The sequence below is a fragment of the Alosa sapidissima genome, chromosome 15 (assembly GCF_018492685.1).
Source record: "Alosa sapidissima isolate fAloSap1 chromosome 15, fAloSap1.pri, whole genome shotgun sequence".
Lineage (NCBI taxonomy): Eukaryota > Metazoa > Chordata > Actinopteri > Clupeiformes > Clupeidae > Alosa > Alosa sapidissima.
Genome location: NC_055971.1, coordinates 23,104,290 through 23,116,711, shown reverse-complemented (window position 1 = coordinate 23,116,711; position 12,422 = coordinate 23,104,290).

Here is a 12,422-nt window from a genome sequence, read left to right as displayed (position 1 = left end):
GTGGCTCTCGATTCACAACGACAACCAACCGCTGGGGACAGATACATTTGCATACTTACACTCATGATCACAAACCCTCCTTTATGCTTTTTCCCCATCTGCACACATCCTGGCTATGTTTGACTGAGTGTGCATGGATGACCACTTTGTCATGGTTGTCCTTTAAAAAGGAGCTTTTGTAACTTTTTCCTTGAGATGGCTCTATTACAGTTTTTCCCAATTGCTTAAACACATTTTTCAAAACCTTCAACCCTTTTCTCAAAACTGTAAACACAAACCCCAAATCTCAAACTATACACAAAACCTCAGACAACCTCTGCAAAACTGAACAATAGCCTCAAAACAGTTATACCTGTGCTCAAAACACTGTCTTAAGATCATCTCACAAAGCAGTCAACATGAAAACACTACTGAGCAGTCATTAGACACTAAAAATTGAAAACACAGTGTTCAGGGCAGCTCATATAGCTCCAGGAGAAATGTTAATTGTTTATAATACAGTAAATGCATTTTGCATCTAAAAAAACAAAACAATGAAAAAAGATTTCATAACTCAGCGGATTCAACATTTACTGTAAATCCAAAGTATTGAGAATGGGGGTTCGTGTTAACAGTTTTGAGAAAATGGTGGAAGGTTTAAAAAAATGTGTTCTAGCAATTGTGAAAAACTATACTATAAAGACAGGAATTTCTTTACTGTTAATGAGATGTACATTGCAACCCACAGCCTACAATGTATTCTGAATGCCTCCCTGATTGTTTCTGTCCATTGTTGATGGACCTGCACTGTTCAGCAACCTGTTTACATTCTGAACTAGCTTATACAGTATTGGTTGTATCACATCATTTGAAACAAGTGTGATCAATTTTGAGTAGTTGTGTTTAATGTATGGCATCTGTGCTTTCTTTGTGTTTACCTTTTGCCACTTGTGGTTACCATCACAAGTGCATCATAATGCAAAATGTGTTTTATTGCATGAGAATAAACACATTGCATGTGTTTAGAGTTTTGCAAAAAGAGTCTATGAGATCTGCAATTTGTGCTTTATGAAAACTGTTTAAGGTTTTTTTTAAAGGTTGATCGATTCAAGAAATGTGTTCAGGCAACTGAGAATTTGGTTCAGAGAATGGAGTTTAGTGTTTTATAGCAATTGTGAAAAACTATTGTTATAGCACTATAATTATGAAATTAAAAAAATAATTGACTGTCTGCGTGCCTCATCATTAGAACACTGGTATGCGAGAAATGCACAGCCACATTTCAACTTAGGTCAGTACAATTTTTACAATTTGTCAAGCACTATTATAATTTAGGCATAATCATTCTATTGTGGCTCTGTGAGGCAAGTTAACTTTAGGTGTTTTATCCTAACGTTCTTTGCAAATGAGTCCCATACCCTACCAGGTATGTGCCCTGTAGATATACATATATTATCTGTCCTTTGTTTCTCTTGTGCCAGACCAAGCCCTGGGCATCTCAGAGTCCTGTCCATTGTGAGCTTTGCATAAGGGAACACAAATCAGGAGAAGGGAGGATACCGGTCTGTATAAATGTAGGAGAAGATCACAGCCATATTCACTTCACAGCATCCTGAAGAGATCAAGGATCGAGAGCACTTACACAAGGACTCACAACAACCACATCCAGCAGCTATCAGGAACCATGGTGAGCCTCCCTTCCTGTCGCCTTCTCTCTCTCTCTCTCTCTCTCTCTCTTTGCTCTTTTATTCTCTTGTTCTTTCTGTCTCTCCTCAGGGCCCAGTTCCCCAAAAGCATCTTAAGCCTAAGAGTGTCGTAAAGTCCCTCTTACGAACGTCTTAAGATTTGCCGACTGTTTCCCGAAACCGTCGTAGCTTAAGAGCGTCGTGAAAACACTCATAGATACGAGTGCTCCAGAGTTCTCGTTACCGGCTAAGAGCGTCTTAACAGTAAAGGTGTTTAAGTCGTGATTCACTCGGATCTTTCACCCGTGTCTTTAAATTAACCCATGAGTCGCGAGTCTCTAGTATCATTAACTCGGATCAGTTGAGTCCTACTACAATTCAATCTAAAACGATAAACAGCGCCACACACAAACCTCTTGCAACATTAGCTAGCCTCCTAGCCCTAGCCATCGTAGCTGCCAAAAATGTAACAATTTCGTAGGCAACCACAACTCCACAAATCAACTCAAGCGACTGAGTGAGCAGGCAGTCCGAGATAACTGGTTAACTTCCCGCAGAGCCGGAAACATTGCAGACTCACAGACCATGGGACTCAGATTGGAGTGGCTGAGTAGCAATCCGGGTTAGTCGGATCAGCCGGCCGGTTAAGCTACGTTGAGTACGAGTCAGTCGAATCAGCCGGCTACGTTGTCATGAGTGGATCTGCGAGAGCGAGTAGCTCCTCCTCGAGGTGAAAAGCAATTCCACAACAAAAGCCATTTTTCCACTTCTGAAATAACATTCAATGTTCTGCATGTAGCCTAGACATAATTAGATTTGGTGTATAGATGTAGCATATTAAAATGCAATTAGGTCGTGCAGACAGTCTGAACTGCACGCTCATGGAGCTGCTTGAGTATCTACCCGGGTCAGTCGAATCAGCTGGGCGGGCCGGTTACGTTGTTATGAGTGCGAGTCAGCCGAATCAGCCGGCTACGTTGTCATGAGTGGATCTTTAGAGCAGCGAATAACTCCTCGTCAAGGTGAAAAACAAATCCACAACAAAAGCCATGCTTTCACTTCTGAAATAACATATGTTCTGCACGCATAGCCTACTTTAAAATGCAATTAGGTCGCGAAGACAGTCCGAAACATTGCAAGCTTTGTATGGAGTTGTTGTCCTGAATGGTGTTGTTGTATGGTGTTGTTGTCCTGAAAACACAACACTTCTGCTGCTCTTACATAACTTGCACCACTATGCCACTTTCTTTCTTACTTAGGTCAAACAGAACTACCCAAGCCTTTTATTGGCCTGACTTTGCACTAGTATTTTATTGACTGTCTATGCACAATTTCAACCAAATTTTGCTGCTCTTATTTTTTTATTATTATATGTGCCCTCTTATTTACTTATTTAATTACTTTTTTGTTTACTTGAATGTTATGTTTGTCTGTGGACCTAAATTGGCAAAATATGTCTTGTCTTCACCGTGGGATAGTGAGAAACGTAATTTCGATCTCTTTGTATGTCTGGAACATGTGAAGAAATTGACAATAAAGCTGACTTTGACTTTGACTTTGATGGAGAGTAGGCTAGCCTACCTGGGTCAGTCGGATCAGCCAGGCGGGCCGGTTACGTTGTTGTTATGAGTGCGAGTCAGCCGAATCAGCCGGCTACGTTGTCATGAGTGGATCTTTAGAGGAGTGACTAACTCCTCGTCAAGGTTAAAAGAAAATCCACAACAAAAGCCATGCGTTCACTTCTGAAATAACATATATTCTGCACGCATAGCCTTCTTTAAAATGCAATTAGGTCGCGAAGACAGTCCAAAACATTGCAAGCTCTGTATGGAGTTGCTTGAGTAGGCTAGCCTACCTGGGTCATTTGGATCAGCCGGGCGGACCGGTTACGTTATGTTGTTATGAGTGCGAGTCAGTCGAATCAGCCGGCTACATGAGTGGATCTGTAGACGAGCGAGTAGCCTAGTTTCTACTCGTGTCAAGGTGATAATAATAATAGGCCTAATGAGAATAGTAGTAGTAGTAGTAGTAATAATAATAATAATAATAACAATAATAATAATTTATTCACTGCAGGGCATTTCTACGTTCCTGTTTCTATGTCTACATTGAAAGTCAATTGCTTAGGCTAGGTTAAGACAATAAATAAACAGTCTGGCTCAAACTGCTTTCTTTCCCATGAGTGGGTGGAGGTTTTGATGCTATTATATTAGGCTATTTTATATTATATTATATTATATTATATTATATGCTATTATATTAGGCTACCTAACAGTATAGCTATGATTAATAGTATTATTAGTTGCCTAGTATTAGCAGCCTATAATACTTATTAGAATAAATTCCTAGTAGCCTACTATTAGTAGTAGTGGTAATAAACATTGTAGCAGAGTAGCATTAGACCTAGGCAAACTTTTCTATTGTTAACAAAACAACAACAAATAATTAATTATTATAATATAGGCTACCGTCTCTGTCAATAAGATCAACGTTTCTGAACATGAGCACCAAAAAGATGAACAATGTGTGGATGCACTTTGACCAGGAGAGCAAAACTCTAAAGGCTAAATGCAAGTGCTGCAAAAACCTGGTTTCAAATCATGGAGGATCCACATCCAACATGAGAAGGCACTTAACGAAATGAAGCACCCCACGGCACTGCTTGAACGTAGGACTGAATTTCTTTGCGATTTAGCAATACTGACTCAAGTGACTCAAGTGACTCGTTCAACCCGGATCAGTTTAGTGAGTGACTCAGAATAACCCGGATCCTTAAAAGGAATCGAGTTTGACAGGCCTACTTAACAGTACTTCTCACTGAGGTCACCAACAGGACATACAGAGGAATTACAACTTAGAATACATAATCCAACGTACGTTCCCATTCTTTATTGTGTTTACCTGATGAATCAGATTTTAGCGTGCAAAATAGTATAGCCTACATTTAATGGTCATAACAATGTGATGAACAGCGGACAAAAATGCAATCCACTTATGAAACGAGACGTTGCCAGAATAGTTTACCATTATCTTTGCTAAGTGAAGGCTATATTATTAGGCCTGTGAAGTAAAAGCAGAGAAAGGAACATGTGGTTTAGTCTGTACTGCATCAAAATCTAAGCCTACACATTTCCATAGGGACTGTTCGTTATTTATTTAAGGGGCCACCGGAGGAGTTTTGGGAGCGTTAGTCAAAAAAGACGTGGCCCTCCCTCGCCAGCAAGACATTTTTTTATGACCCTCCAAAGTGATTGAGAAAAAACGCATGACCCTCCCCAACAAATTATTGATGCCTTGCCTATGGGTCAATTTGGGAGCTTGCATGCTACCACTCCTTCCTTGAAATGCCTTGAAAAGGCTGTCGTTTGCACAATTTCACAAATAATCACCGCGACCGAAACATACCTGTCAACTTTTTCCGGGTTTATCACGTATTTGAACTTTATTTCCCGCTGTCGGTCTGTCGGAGGAGCTGCAGGGCCGTCGCAAGGGGTTGCGAGTCCCTGTGCGAACTTGACAGGTGCGAGGCCCTTTTCACTTCCGTGCATGAAATCATTTGATAGCCTAGGCTACTTTACCTGTTGGTGCATTTTATCAGTAGGCTGATAGGCTACACCAGCTTTAAGAGGGGGAATTAGCCTATAACATTAGCTGAGTCACAGGATATTTGGCCATAAGCCGTTTATCATAGGCTAGGCCTACATCACGAAACCAAACTGGTGTAGGCCTAACAAAGCACTTTAACAGGGGGAATTAATTGGGCTTGAATCATTAATCATTATGCTGAACGCTATTTGTCAATGAACAGAAACACACTCGACATTCAAACTATTGATAGCCTAAGATGTGCACTATGGAAACTGGTCTGTATGCTAACATTGGACAAATAAATGACATTGACTCGCCATATCCTGACTAAAGAATAAAATACATTTTCTTGCTTACTTTGCCGCAAACTTAGCCATGAAATAGGCCAGCTTGCAGGTAACGTCTTTTATTCATAGAAGGGCGAGCCCACTAGTCTCTCCTGTGACATGGAGGTGCGCAAATAGCCTATTCAACTTCGAAAAGTTCCGTTCACCCGATGTCAACCACTGATCGCAATTTAAAAGTTCGGGAAGGTTCGTTCAATCTTTTTAAGTTAAGAGAAAGAAATTTGATGATCATTGATTGTTGTTTTGGGACGTTAAGCCTTTTCCATATGCGTCAGTGAAGGAGATTGAAGAAACACGCTGGCACGTCAGGTAGGCTAATCTAAATATCATAGGCGTGCATACATAGACACTAGGTGGTGCTAAAGCACTAGGAAGTTTGCCCTTTATCAACGAAAATACCCTTTTGAAACTTGTTTTTTTTTAAATTATTAATATTATTAAAATTTTACTGAGGTCGGTTTTGAAATGATCTTTTGAAAACCTGAGCCATTAAAAACGACTGAAACAATGCCCCAAAATGAGCCACCTCCTTGCGCACACCCAACCAGCCTATCTCTCTTCCTTTGTCACGTGAACTCGCGCGGTCGCGCGCAGGGCACGCCAGATGCGCAGCACCATTAGTAGTACTCGTTACCGGCTAAGAGCGTCTTAACGGTACTTCTCACTGAGGTCACCAACAGGACATACAGAGGAATTACAACTTAGAATACATAATCCAATTTACGTTCCCATTCTTTATTGTGTTTACCTGTGATTAATCAGATTTTTGCGTGCAAAATAGCATAGCCTACATTTAATGGTCATAATAATGTGATGACAAGCGGACAAAAATGGAATCAAACGAGACGTTGCCAAAATAGTTTGACATTATCTTTGCTAAGTGAAGGCTATATATTATTAGGCCTATGAGGTGAAAAGCGGAGAAACCAACATGTGGTTTAGTCTGTACTCAGGGGCGGACCTGCCATTAGGCATGGTCAGGCAATTGCCTGGGGCCTCGGCCACCAGGGGGCCTCGTCATCCCCGTACCTATTTCGTTTTTGTTTTGTTTTTAAATAAACGATCACCGCATCCAAACAATATATTCTAATCCATAATAAAGATTGAACAAAATATATATTTTGCCTCATGATTGCTCATAAACTCATCATACAATCAAATGACTGCAAGTCCGCTTCCTGTCACCATAGCAGCAGTCTGAACGAGGTCTTGGTGAGGTGTGGAGTTGAGCGATTGACAGCAGCAGAAAATAAATTGCCTAAATTAACCAACTTATCCCACGGAAGAAAGTAATTTGGATAGTGATGCAACAACATCTGCAACATCTGCTGAGCTGGGTGGTGTAGCTAATGCTAGCTGCAGCAGCAGTGGCACCGATGCACCACCACCGGCAACTCAAACTTGCACTACATATTCTTCTACTGATGATGATGATTATGATGTTGATCTAAGTGAAACACTGTCGAAGTGCGCACTGGTGCTGGTGGTGCTGCTACGGACACCATTTCTGTAGCAGAAGCTTTGGGTGCAAACAAAACCAGTAACGTGAGTAGCCCTAACACGATACCTAGCACTACAGTTATCAGTGACGACCCTGCGTTATGGCCAGAAATCGTAAGAGATGCAGAGCGAGTTGAAATCGTTAAAAAAGGCCCTGTGCAAATAAGAACTTTGAATTCCCCAAAAATGCAGATAAACCACTCCGAGGATTCACGGTTGAACGTTATTACATGTCCATGAAAAATGGGAGAAAAAATAAACAGAAAATGTTCGTCTCTAAACATTCACAGCTTCACTCTCTCTCACCCACCCACACAGACAGAATCTCATACATAGCCTACATAATTGTAATACTTTCAAAGGTTTTTACTACTGTTTTTGACTGTCATCTATGGCAATATCATGTATAAAAACTCATGTATTTGAATAGGCCTATGCCTCAGCGTCCCATTATTACAGAAAAACGTGTGTTTTAGTTTTAGGGTTCTGGTGTGGTGTGTGTGTGTGTGGGGGGGGGTGCTCGAAGGGGCCTCGGGATCCTTTGCCTTGGGCCTCAAAGTGTCCAGGGCCCACTTCCCCGAAAGCATCTTAAGCCTAAGAGCGTCGTAAAGTCCCTCTTACGAACGTCTTAAGATTTGCCGACTGTTTCCCGAAACCATCGTAGCTTAAGAGCATCGTGAAAACACTCGTAGATCTACGAGTGCTCCAGAGTACTCGTTACCGGCTAAGAGCGTCTTAACAGTAGGCTACTTCTCACTGAGGTCACCAACAGGACATACAGAGGAACAACATGTGGTTTAGTCTGTAGCCTACTGCATCAAAATCTAAGCCTACACATTTCCTCACTTTCTTACTCGACTTCTTTATTATCTTCAAACGTGTTCTTAAGTGACACCGCGAAAAATTATTGCATGGTGCAACAATCTAATCTTAAAATAATTACAATTATTTATGTCTGTGTGGTATATAACCTATACTTGGGATGCTTACATGCAGATGTCAAAGTGTTTCTATTTTCGTACTGATGTGAATTAATGTGTAGATCCGAAGTTTAAATGGTAGGCCTATAGCTGTGACATGTAGTCACCTGACATCACCGTCAAATCGCGTCAAATTAGAGGATATTTCAGAACTATTAACGTGGACAGTTCCCCTTAAGAGCGTCTTAAGAGAAGTGCACGCGCGTTCACGCTACGAGCATGTTCGGGAAACAGTCGGAAAAAACAAACGAACGATCGTAAGATGAATCGTAGAAAACCCTCTTAAGAGCGTGTCTATCGGGAAACTGGGCCCAGGCATGGTCACTGACAGGCTGCCTCACCCGTGCCCCATCAGCCAGGTAACATACAGATCAAGCAAAATCTTACAGTTTGCCCTCTAAGCCCAACATGTAATAATTTTGTTGTGCAGTAAAATGTCTCATTCAGCACCAAACAAGCATTTTTGCCGACTGGTCACCTGATAAACTAGTTAGATGAAGCTAGATAAAGTTTTATGCTGTAGCCCAAACCAATGACAGATAACGTGACGACCACATACAAATAATTTCGGTAGATTTTGCAAATTTATGTGTTAACAAGAACGTTTTCTGTTATGTTTTGTTAGGCAACATGTACACTGTAAAATCTAACACTTGTGTAAACTTGCATTAACCTTGTTTACTTTACTTTCAGCAACAAATGTGTGCATCTTAATGATTAGAGTAAAGTAACAGTTACTTCCATGTTGAAAAAAGCATGTTACTTCATAATAAGACTGAGGTCAACTTGTCTGAGACAAGTAACCTCAACAGTGACAAATTTCTACCATTAGGAGGCGCCCTTGTGCGTATTTCTGCAGGGAAGAAGAAGAAGAAGAAGTGGGAGCATGCAAGGAAGACGTTAACGTTACTGTGCTGGAGTGATTTGAATTTTCGCCCTCTCAGTTTGCTCTTCCGAAGAATCGTTGTTGAAAGCATTCAGAAGATAAAAAATAAACATCAGACCTTTTCCTTTCGGAAGACTTTGTGGTAAGCTGTAAGGATATATATGTTGGTGAACTGTTTTTATTTTGCCCAGGCATGTTTTGGGTTCGAAGGAGCTAACGTTAGATCGATGGCCCCCCTTCCCCCCACCACACCACAGATGTTTTGCATTAACAGTTGGATAAATTAATGTGTAACTTTAACTACTAGTAAATTAATGTCCAATTCAAAGTTGGCAGCTAATTTAGAATTTTAAAGCAGGAGGTAGTGAATACAGAATCAAGTTAGGTTAGCTAGTTAAGGTTAGCTGCGAATTTAGAAGATGGTAGTGTAAGCATGCAGTGGAAATGTACGCATTGCATTTTTTCGGCAGACAAAAGAGGTCAGTTATTTAAGCATTATCGTCTAAGACATGGCGGGTTTATTCGGCAACAACCAATACCTTGTCTTCATATGGATTGTTTATGCATTTTTCAGTCATATGGGGAGCCCTGCACTGAAGCAGATTTTTTCACATGTGTGTGTAGTCATTTGAAATTAACATTCCATGCCCATATGGAGGCTGTGATTTCCATACTAGTGTGTATTCAACATTTAAAGGAGAAGTTCGGTATGATATTGACCTAAAGTGTGTTGAAACATGATACCTTGAACTTTTGTCTCATAGCTCATCTCGGCTTGTCCCCTGCACTCCGAAATCTGGCGCTATTAGCCGATGCTACCAACAGGTTTCCGATGGGGGTGCCTCGGGCATCGGCCTAGCCATGCAAATAAATCACTGGTTTACACCATTTACGGTAAGTGGTACGTTTCCATGGATGTAATTCAATGCTGAAAATTGCTTGTATGTTTTTAAATCTTTTGTATCATTTCATGCTGATGACATCCTCAAGAGATCAACACAAAGCTTGGATTACTTGCAGCAGCATTACCGTTCATTTATTTTATATTTCAGCAAGGTACAGTTTGGACGCTAATAACTAATCAGTCATATATTTAACTGTTGCCTTTGTGTTTCTATTTGTTTTACAGGTTACTGATGGTGAGGACGTGTGGGCACAAGTCTCCTTTGGGCTGCTGACGGTCATTGATGATGACACACCGGTTGATCTAACTCTTATCCACCTGGAGCCAGTGTCTACAGCCATCATCATTGAGGGGAGGCTGGTAATGGATGGTCTCAAAAGTTTGCCTGAAGCACGCTGCATCTTGTTTGGGTTATCATATGCCTTACACCTTGATTACCCCAAGTCAATGAAAAATACATTGAATTTCATTCAAAAGGTGATGCTTGGTTTGGGTCAGAACAAGCTACCACCAAAATGGCAAAGTCTTTAAAATATTCTGCTGAGATCTTTTCTATTTTTTGAGCTTATATGGTTCTAAACTGAAAGGAGAATTCTGGTGTGATATTGACTTAAAGTGTGTTGAAACATGATGCCGAGTGTGAACGTATGTCTCATAGCTCATTTCGGCTTGTCCCCTGCACTCCGAAATCTGGCGCTAGCTAGCCGATGCTACCAACAGCTTTTTCAATGGGGGTGCCTCGGCATCGGTCTAGCCATGCAAATAAATCACTGTTTTACACCATTTACGAGGCTCAAAGTATCTCCACACTTCATTGGTAGACTTCCGAGGGCCCTGACATTTAAAACGAGACATTGAGAACTTGGAAAAAGCACTGGTAGTTTATCTACAAGACGATTTATACAGACAGTACCTTAAGAAAGTTTACCGTTCGCAGCCATCTTGAATTTAGTCACGATAAGTGGAGCGACGAGTACGAATGAACAGGTATGATAAGGGATCAGATTCCAAAAATAATTCCGTGGAAATGCATGTATTCCAGTTGCTTCCAGTAGCAGCAACTGAAATCCATGCATTTCCACAGAATTGAGTTTACCAATGAAGTGTGGAGATACTTTGAGCCTCGTAAATGGTGTAAAACAGTGATTTATTTGCATGGCTAGACCGATGCCGAGGAGTGCAGGGGACAAGCCGTGATGAGCTATGAGACATACGTACACATTCTGCATCATGTTTCAACACACTTTAGGTCAATATCATACCGGAATTCCCCTTTAAGTCTGTGGTGGTAAGTCATTTAGAATTTGGCTCTATAAATTGGTGGCCCGATTAAGTTTTAAGAGATGTTTAAAGGGATATTCCACCATTTGAGGAATTACACTCATTTTCCACCTCCCCTTGAGTTAAACAATTGATTTTTACCTTTCTCCAGTTCATCCAGGCGTTCTCCGAGTCTGGCGATACTAATTTTAGCTCCATCCTAGCATAGATCATTGAATCTGACTAGACCATTAGCTTATCATGTTTAAAAGTGACTTTTTTGATTTCCAGGAATTTTCCTATTTAAAACTTGTCTCCTTTCAAGTTAGAAAGTGTAATAAGACCAACGGAAAATTAAACGTGGCAATTTTCTAGGCTGATTTGACATGGAACTATACTCTCATTCCAGCGTAATAATCAAGGAACACCATGGGCACAGCAGCACAATGATATCATGCAGCACCTGAAAATAGTCCCTGTAGGCTAACTTCCAGCAACAAAGTTGAGCTGCAGCAGACGAATCGGTTAGTGACTGGATTATTACGCCTGAATGAGAGTATAGTTCCATGTCAAATCAGCCTAGAAAATCTCTACATTTGATTTTCCATTAGTCTTATTACACTTTCTTACTTGAAAGGAGACAAGTTTTAAATAGGAAAATTACCGGGAATCTTAGTCACGCTTAAACGTGATGCTAGCAGGCGAGATGCTAATGGACTAATTCGATTCAATGATCTATGCTAGGCTGGAGCTAAAAGTGGTATCGCCAGTCTCAGAGAATGGCTGGATGAACTGGAGAAAGGTAAAAATCAATTGTTTAACTCACGGAGAGGTGGAAAATTAGTGTAATTCTCCAAATGGTGGAATATCCCTTTAAGAAGACAGTATTTTTCATGTATTGTGTTAATTTACGTTAGACTACTGTGTTGATTTTTATTTGGTACAGGCTACTGAGATACTTAAAGTGTGTATATTTTAGTTTCAGGCCTTTTAAAAAAGATTTTTATAAAATGTTCAAGGAGAAAAAAGGAAGATGTAGGTTGTTGCTACAGCTAAATTGTGCCATTTAAGACATTTTAAGATGTTTTTTTTTTTATTAAAACAACACAATTTTGTTGTTTTTACAAGAATAATAAATAATTCAAAGCCGTATTTGTACCTGATGCAGTTGTAAATGTCATTATTTTAGAATAGAGCCTATTTTTATTCAAACTTGTGTATATGAGTAAAATTTACTTGCTAAATTGAAGGCAATCGGTTTCCATGGTTTCACCAAGTAAGATTAACTTGCTG